The following is an 8,948-nucleotide window of genomic DNA, read 5'->3' as shown; positions in this document are numbered from 1 at the left end:
GTGAAAAAGGACTCCCCATGGCTTGCTTACCCTGCCTTTCTTTCAACTCAAGTCTACTTGACTGGGTGGCTGGGTTCTTCTGTGTCAAACATTAATAATAATAATAATAATAATAATAATAATAATAATAATAATAAAAAAACATACAAATTGGCACACAGAGCAGTCTAATCAAGCAAGTTAACTGAGGCTCTTTGTTCTTAGGTGTCTAGTTCCTCTAAAACTGATAAAAACTAGCCAACACAATTTCGAAGAATTTCCTGGTTCTGGTACAATCTCAGATGTTGTAATGTTCAGATATGTGTTACATTTTTTCACACACTATATTTTGGCCATATTCTTTCTCCTTCTTAAACTCTGTACCCTGCACCCCATGAAATTTCATTGTAAATCTCTTTCCTAAAAAAAAATAAAATAAAAACAAATCACAAACCAAAAAGCATAGTCAAATTTGTGCTGGTCAGTTGTCTCAAGTGGCTTGCTGTTGGTGTGGTTGATATATCCTGTATTCCTTCATTTAATTGCTTCTATATTTAAAGTGAAATAATTTCTTTCAAAGTGTTTTTTTTTCAGACTTGATAAATGACTCTTGAGATCTTCTCATTTTCATGACAAGGACTATAAAATGATTGTTAGGACTTACATGTATTCATGGTCCCAAAAGTCAAGTAAAATGGTTCAGGGAGTGAAGATTGGTCATGGTCACTATATTTTCCTCTCCTATTTTTCTTGAAATGAATCTACTTACTGGAATTTTTTTGATTTGTAGAAGAAAAATACTAGTTTGTATCAAGTTGACATAACTTGGCACCCTCCTTTTAAAAATGTTTTAAACTATTAATGTCTTTCATGATTGTCATTGTCTATTTACTCTACTTCTTACTTTACATAGTTAACTGGTAAGCAACCATGTTAGAAGGCAGTGATGTAGCCCACTCATTCTATCATATACTTGAAACTTCTATAGGTGATGATTTTGTACTGTATCATCACTACTACTACTACTACTACTACTACTACTACTACTACTACTACTACTACAAGTTTTCTTGTAGTGATTAAGTAATCTGTGTACCTTGCTTTAAAGGTCATCTTTTCCATCCTCCTATTATTGGTCTTATTCTTTGTACAACCTTTTCTATTGGTTCCCAGTCCTATGTCCCATAAAAATCATTGTTTCACAAAGAAAATGCTGATGTGTGACTCATGCATCAATTCTTACATGATTGGCACAATTTAAAGCTTGAAAATAAATAAACAGGGTCTGACTTGAATGGGTAACTAATTATTGTTCCCTACTGACTAAAAGACATAAAGATTATGTGTCTTCTCCAGTATCAAGAACCTTGGCTATGTAAGGAATGTTGTGCCTGCATTGCTGTTTGAGACCCCTTTCAACAGTTTAAAATCATGTCATATTTTAGATGGTTTCATATTTGATGTATAGTTTACTTGCATGGCTTTTAAATTTTCTCTGGTGTTTTAAATCCATCTCTCTTCCCTTTATATTTCTTGTCTCACAAGAATCTCATTTATTACATCTTTCAACCATGTCAACATTTCCGATATTTTTCCAAGCTAAACTTGCAAACTCCTGTGATTCTACCCCTCAAAACTCTTAAGTGAACTAAGAAACTATTTTCATAGTATTACTAAATATTACTAAACCTTGGCTGTTTCTTTCACTGTGTGAATGAGGAATGTGTATAAAAAGTCAGGCAGAAACCAGGGCTGAAGATCACCACAATGTCCCAACAGGACAGCAGCAGAAAGACAGAAGGAAAACTCAGTCATGCTTCATAATGTCCAGGGGATCCAGCTTCAATGTTAATGCCATTAATCTCAGTCCTTCAGTGAGGGTGTGTTCAAGAGCTCTGAAGTGGCCCTCTTAAATATGATGGATTCTCAATTACAACGAGATGATCTGTTGTTTCTCTAAGGAAAATACAGAGCTGTGGTAAAGCCAAAAAGTATTGGAAATGTTCTCTTTTGCTTTTCTAGGACAATGAAACAATTATCTAAATACTATGTTATAATCCTACCTAATATATTGAAAAGACCCTCTTCTCCAGTATCTTTAGCTATGCATTTGATGTAATTGGCCTCCTTCTTTTATATACTGAAAATATTTATAAGAATCAATTATGTGACAGGAATGGCATATACCAGGATAATATTGCATTGTCAGTTTTAATTTTCTTTTTGAGATTGAAGTATATTTACAATATTTCTCCTTTCCCTCCTTCCCTCCAAATCTTTCTCTGTACCCCTCTCCATTCTCCTTCAAATGCATAACCTCTTCTTTCACTAATTGTTATCTCATGCATAAATGTATATGCATACATATATGCATTACTTAACATAACCTTTTTAGTTCATGTAATGTATGCATGCTTTCAGGCCTTAACACTAGCATGAGGAAACTAATCAGTGTATTCTTTCCTGGGAAAGGTCACCTGTCCCAACCCCAACTTTCCCCAGTTGTCTGTAGTTCCTTGTTTACGGCTGAGGCCTTATGAGAGTCTCCCTGTCTATTATAGTATGTTCATTGATGTTGTCCTTGTTCAGCTCACATTTGGGAAGCCAAGTTGCACCCACATAGTTCATCTTCTTAACGTCGGTATTTCAAATAGGCATTATTATCACATTAGGTCTTCATTCCCATTCTAACTTAATAATGGTGTTGAGAGATTTTCCATGTCTTTACTGTCATCCTTATCATTTTTGATAGGGTAACTGTTCAAGGTTTCTTCATTTTTGTTATTCCTTTATGGTTCATTTTTTGTTTATTCTTGAATTTTCATTTTAGAAAAAACTATTAGATATGGAATTGTGTATTACTTTCTCCTAATTTAAGTCTTGTTCTTATACTCCTCTAATGTAGTCTATAGAATCACAGATGGGTACAACTTTGATATAGTGAAAACGATTACATTTTGGTTTTGCATACAGTGATATGGTGATATCTAAATAATTATGGAAATAATTTTCCTATGTTATACTAAACTCGTGTTTTGAAATTTGATATTAGGCCTCTTGAAAGTCTTAAGTTAAATTTTATATGTTATACATGGAATTTTTATTATTATTTTGCATTTTAATAGCCATATACTTTATCTCTAAAAGGTGAAAAAACTGAATGATATTCACTAAACTCTTGACTCATTTTTTGTTTGTTTTTGTTTTTTCAAGACAGAGTTTCTCTGTATAGCCTTGGCTGTCCTGGAACTCACTTTGTAGACCAGGCTGGCCTCGAACTCAGAAATCCGCCTGCCTCTGCCTCCCGAGTGCTGGGATTAAAGGCGTGTGCCTGGCTTTGACTCGTTTTTTGAAACCACTTACCCAGTTACTTGCAGACTTACATCTAGACCTTGAATTTTTTTGAATTATAATTATTTATTTACATTTCTGGGTTAATATTTTTGAGATGGGTGGGTGGTCCCATCCCTCTACCAGGGGGCTGTGTCGAACCTCTGGATATGGTCTGTACAGGTTCTCTCTCCCCTCTGTTGGATATTTCATCTAATGTTATCCCTGTGGGTCTTGGGAGTCTCTTGCTTTTCTAGCATTTGGGACTTTCTAGTAGCTACTCCTGGTTCTCCATCCCTCACTGCTACATACCACCATTCAATTTCCTGACCCTCTGAACATCTCCCCCTGTTTATTCCCACACCTGACCCTGCCCCCTTTTTTCTTCCCTCTCCCTCTCCCTCTCTCTGCCTTCAGTGATTATTTTGTTCCCCCTTCTAAGTAGGATTGAAGCATTCACACTTTGATCTTCCATGTCTATATGTTCCGTGAGTTGTATTTTGGGCATTCCAAGAACTTTTTTCCTATTAGCCACTCATCAATGAGTATGTACCTTGTGTTTTCTTTTGTGACTGTGTTACCTCACTCAGGATAATATTTTTCAGTTTCATCCATCTGCCTGTGAATTCCATGAATGCATTATTTTAATATTTACATTTCTGCCTTTGTTCCCCCTCTTGCCTCCTCCTCCTCCTTGCCTCTGAGAGGGTGCTCCCCTCACTCAATTCCCCCTTGCCTGGGGTCTCAAATCTCTAGAGGACTAGGCACATCTTCTCCCGCTAAGGCCTGACCAGGCAGACGTCTTCTAGATTTGTTCCAGGGGCATTGGACTGGCCCATGTATGCTCCTGGTTGGTGGCTCAGTCTCTGGAAGCTCCCAGGATCTGGGTTAGTTGAGAATGCCAGTCAACCATAGGGGTCCCAGACATCAGTTCAGTGGTTGGATGTAATTATCTGCACCTGTCTCAGTCAGATGCTGGTAGGGCTACTCAGGGGACAGCTATGTCAGGCTCCCATCTATAAGCACATCATAGCAGCAGTAATAGTGTCAAGCCTTGGTGCCCTCCCATGAGATGGATGCCAAGTTGTGCCAGTCATTGTACAGCCTTTCCTTCATCTCTTCTCCATTTTTGTCCATGCAGTTCAGTTAGACAGGAACAGTTCTGGGTCAGAAATTTTGACTGTGGGTTAGTAACCCTGACCCTCCACTTGAGGCCCTATCTATCTACTAGAGGTGGGCTCTTTAAATTTTCTGTCCCCAGTGTTGGACATTTGGGCTAAGGTCACCCCTATTGAGTCCTTAGAGCCTCTCACCTCCCTGGGTCTCTGGTTCTTTCTAGAGGGTCTCCCTTCTCACCCCCCCCATGCTGCTTGTCTCCATCATTCTCTTGTCTCTTCAGGCTTCTCTTCTGTCCCTCCCCCAATACCTGATCCTGTTCTCCTTTTCACCTCTTTCCCCCCTCTCTCACCTAGGTCCTTGCCTCCTGTGATTATTTCCTCACCCCTTCTAAGAGAAATTAAAACATCCTCACTTGGACCTTTCCACTTGTTACACTTCTTAAGGTCTATAGTTTGTGCCCTAGATATTCTATATTCTTGGCTAGTATCTACTCATCAGTGAGTACATACCCTTCACATTTGAGTTACCTCACTCAGGATCATATTTTCTAGTTCCATCCATGTTCCTGCAAGATTCATGATGGCCTCATTTTTCAAAGATGAATTGTATTCCATCAACATTCCATCATAATTCTTCACAGACATAGAAAGGGCAATTATTAACTTAATATAGAAAAATAATCACAAAATAGCCAAAACAACTCTGAACAAAAAAAAATAACTTCTGGAGAAATCACTATCCCTGACTTCAAACTGTACTACAAAGCAATAGTCATCAAAACTGCATGGTATTAGTAGAGAAGTAGACAGGTCGATCAATGGAATAGAATTGAAGATGCAGAAGTAAACCCACACAACTCTGGACACTTGATCTTTTACGAAGAAGCTGAAAACATACAGTAGTAAAAATAAAGCATCTTCAATAAGTGGTGTTGTTCTGTATGTAAGAGAATGAAAATAGATCCATATTTGTCACCTTGCACAAAGCTCAAGTCAAAGTAGATTCCTCAACATAAAACCAGACACACTGAATCTAATAGAAGAGAAAGTTGGGAAGAACCTCAAGCTCATTGGCACAAGAGAAAATTTCCTGAACAGAACACCAATTACTTAGACTCTAAGATCAACAGTCAATAAGTAGAACCTCATAAAACAGAAAAGCTTCTGTAAGGCAAAGGACACCATTAATAGGACAAATGAGCAACCTACAGATTGGGGAAAAAACTTCACTAACCCCACATCCAATAGAGGATTAATATCCAAAATATTTAAAGAACTCAAGAAGTTAACCTCCAAAAAACCAAATAACCCAATTAAAATAGGGTACAGAGCTAAACCGAGAATTCACAACAGAAGATTTCTTGAATGGCCTAGAAGGACTAAAAGAAATGTTCATCAGGGAAATATAAATCAAAATGACCCTGAGATTTTCCCTTACACCAATCAGAGTGGCTAAGATCAAGCACCCAAGTGACAGCACATGCTGGTTAGAGTGTGGAGAAAAAGGAAGATTCCTCCATTGCTTGTGGGATTGCATACTTGTACAACCACTCTGGAAATCAATCTGGTGGTTCCTTGGACTATTGGAAGTAGTCTACCTGAAGACCCAGCGTTTTACTGCTGGGAAAAGACACCAAGACCAATACAACCCTTATAAAGGAAAACATTATATTGGAGCTAGCATACAGTTGCAGAGGTTTAGTTCATTCTCATCATGGCAGGAGGCATGGCAACATGCAGTCAGATATGATACTAAAGAAGGAGCTGACTGTTCTACATCTTGATCTTTAGGCACCAGAAGGAGACTGTGTCACACTTAGCATAGCTTGAGCATGAGAGTTCAAAGCCTGCCCCTATAGTGATACAATTCCTTTAAGAAAAACACACCTATTCCAACAATGTCACATTTCCTAATAGTGGCCATCTCTATGGCCCAAGCATTGAAACACATAAGTCTATGGGGCCATTCCTATTCAAACTACCACAATATTCATCTTATTCTTTCATCTTTAGGTATTATTTATTTTTATTATATATGTGTATATACAATATACATATATATAATATATATTTTATATATATATTAGTGTTTTTCCCACATGTATATAAATTAATTCCATGCACGTAGTGTGTACAAATGACAGAAGAGAGGATTGAATCCCCCAGGACAGGAGGTATAGACAGTTTTGAACTGCCATGTGGTGTTGGGGATCAAAACCAGGTCCTTTGCATGACCAGTAAGCAGTAAGTATCTTAACCTCATAGCAATCTCCCTGGGCCCAATTGTTACATTTTTATTTGTTCCCTACTAGACATCTATTACTGAATCTAGTAAGACCTAATGGCATTTAGAGGGTAAATCTTGTATTATATTTTGCATTGATTGAGGTTTGGTCTATGGTCTGTGGTATGAATATTTTTGTGCTCTCTGTACAAAGGAGAAAGAATGCAATTTCCTGATATTTGGTACAATTGTTTATAAATATCCTGTAAACCATGTTGGTTGATGGTATTCCACTTTCTACACTCTTACTTCTTTCTAATGGGTTAATATATTTTTGTATGTTTGTATCAAATTATCTGAAAGTAATTATAGATTGGCTTAATTTTTTCAGATCTATAGATCATGGTCTTTCATAATTTTAGAGCTTTATTCTGAGGTAATAAATATTTGTAATTGCTATCCACATTTTCATTATCTCATGACTTTTTTGATGGTTACATTACTTTTCTTTTGCTGTGACAAAAGACAGTCACCAAAAGTTACTAACAGAAGGATGAACTTATTTCAATTATGTTTCCTGGGGAAATAAGTGTTCGTCATGGTAGGGAAGTAAGGCAGTAACTGGCAGAGAAATAGTGGTACATCTGAGAGGTCACATCTTGAACCACAAGCTTGAAGCTGAGAGTCTGCTCTCAGTGGTATGTATTCTGCAGCAAGGCTGGGTCACCTCGATCTGTACAATCAGTGGGACTCAGAAGAGAGTAAGGGTTCAAACACCTGAGACTAAGGGGGCATTTCTCATTTTAACCACCACACTCATTATTACACATATCTGAAATCTATTTTATAATAGTAATATAATAATTTACAAACAAAGAATCAAAAACAGCCTTTTAAGATAATTTTACTTCTAGAGACTACTAGCAGAGTCTAATGTAAGCCCTTAATGTGATATGTAATCAATGAAAATGGCCATTCTAATTCTTGGATCTTTGATTAAATCATTGACGTATAGGTATTAGCAAAATAGTATAAAATGAACTTGTTTAAAACTCCTAACAAAACTCTAATGGGCATGCTTTTTATAGCTCCTGCTACAAGTGTGTATTACATTAGAGGCTTCTTGTTGAGTCAAATATAAAAATCTCAAGAAACTTTGGATGAACTGAGATATAAAGAAGTATGACTTTTACAGATTTCATTGATTTCCAGGCTTCATCACTAAATTAAAAAATGTTTCAAAGTAAGGCAGAGGAAGCTGAACCTTATAAACTGAAAATGGAGACGTTTGGATGACTCCTGCTCACAGAGCTTATGAGTTCTTAAAATAGGAAGGCCTGTTGTCTAGATTTCACTAAGGCAGAACTGACACAGAATCCAGCCTGTCTGGAAAAACTCCACTGTGCTGATGTGCAAAGCAGAACCAAGACTTGTCTCCTTGGAGTGATGTGGCCACATAAAGACACACATGGCTCTGGTTTAAATAGTTTATTTTCTCAATAAAAGTTTGTGCTTACTTGAGTTTGTCCCTACCCCCAATTTTGCAGTTTACATAACTATGGCTTCTAAAGGTACTGTTTGGTTGTTAGCGTTCTTGTTTATTTTAAGGTATAGATCCTGGAAATTTGTGAAGTGACTGAGCATTATCCCTAGAATTGTAATAAAATTCCAAAACACTTTTTTTTTCCTGACGTTGGTTTCAAAGGGTCTTTTGTCCAGGTCTGAACCAAAAGTAAGCAGGTCTTTAAAAATGTACCAAGGTTTGTTTTGTTTTTTTGTTTTCAGTTCAAAAAAGTCTTCTGAACATGGTACATGATTTTTCATAAGAGGGCTTTGTTAGCCGGGCGTGGTGGCGCACGCCTTTAATCCCAGCACTAGGGAGGCAGAGGCAGGCGGATTTCTGAGTTCGAGGCCAGCCTGGTCTACAAAGTGAGTTCCAGGACAGCCAGGGCTATACAGAAAAACCCTGTCTCGAAAAACCAAACCAAAAAAAAAAAAAAAAAAAAAAAAAGAGGGCTTTGTTTTCAAATTATTATGAAGTGTAAAAAATACTGAAATTCAGTGTACGAAATGCAGCCATTTCCTAAACTATGGTAGAATATTCACATTATGAGCTCCAACAGAGATGTGTAAATGATGAGTAAATAGAGCTAAAAGGATGAGCCACAATCAAATGCAGTGGCAAAATCAATAGGAAGGAGTAAGAGTTTAGGGAAGGATTCAAAAGCTTACCATGACCACGATGGCACTTGTGAGGATGACAAAAGCTGTGTAAGTTCACTTGGAATGCATGACTT

Source organism: Mus caroli, unplaced genomic scaffold, assembly GCF_978045245.1.
Source record: "Mus caroli unplaced genomic scaffold, Mus_caroli_1 scaffold_14, whole genome shotgun sequence".
Lineage (NCBI taxonomy): Eukaryota > Metazoa > Chordata > Mammalia > Rodentia > Muridae > Mus > Mus caroli.
Note: the sequence above shows the minus strand (reverse complement) of the source record.